Source organism: Penaeus monodon, chromosome 19, assembly GCF_015228065.2.
Source record: "Penaeus monodon isolate SGIC_2016 chromosome 19, NSTDA_Pmon_1, whole genome shotgun sequence".
Lineage (NCBI taxonomy): Eukaryota > Metazoa > Arthropoda > Malacostraca > Decapoda > Penaeidae > Penaeus > Penaeus monodon.
This window is the reverse complement of record NC_051404.1, coordinates 44,015,158-44,015,973: the sequence shown is the minus strand read 5'-3', so window position 1 is coordinate 44,015,973 and position 816 is coordinate 44,015,158.

Below are 816 nucleotides of genomic sequence, written 5' to 3'. Positions count from 1 at the left end.
ATTTGTGATATACCTGGAGTAAATAAACAAAGTTCGTAGTAAAGAGGTCATATATTGAAAAATCTGAATATGAATAAGAATTGTTTTTTTTCATTGTATTTCTTTATTATTTATCCATTTTTATTATATCTATATTTTTTCTCAAAATTCCACTGATGTCAATCATTCTCCAGTTTTCTACATTGATTAAATTTCTTTTAGATTCAGATATATTAAGGACTTGCAATAACCATTTGAATCCCATCTATTAATTATCCAATGATAATATACATGATTATCGTCTATACACGCAGATATACTCTAAAGGCTGCGAATTTGGCGCATAGAAAGAAGTGATAAGATTACCTCTCTGCAAAGTTCGAATGTGCTCGATACGGAAATACAAATCCCCGAGACTGTGTTACATGCTATTCGAATCCATTTGTTTTTTTTTATCCCCTGTACACTACGCCCTTAATCAAGTGCATGTTGCTTCTTATGTTATGTTCCTGGAGCATTACTCAATGTATATTGGGTGAGGAAGTGTATTTTTTATTCCCAGTACACTACGCCCCTGATCAAGTGCATGTCATTTGTCATGTTATTTTCCTGTAATATTATTCTTCTGCATGTAAAATCGGATGAGGAAATGAAGGAAACTTAAATAAGAAAAAGAAATATAAATGCTGACTCGCGTTGGTAGTCTCCGCCGGGATTTAAACAAGGATTTGCCGTTTTAAAGTCGGTCGCGCTAACCTTGACACCACAGAGACATATTGAAAGTTGCGCGATGTTAATTAATTTTATTGGTGAGAACGTGGGTGGTTTTTTTTCGAG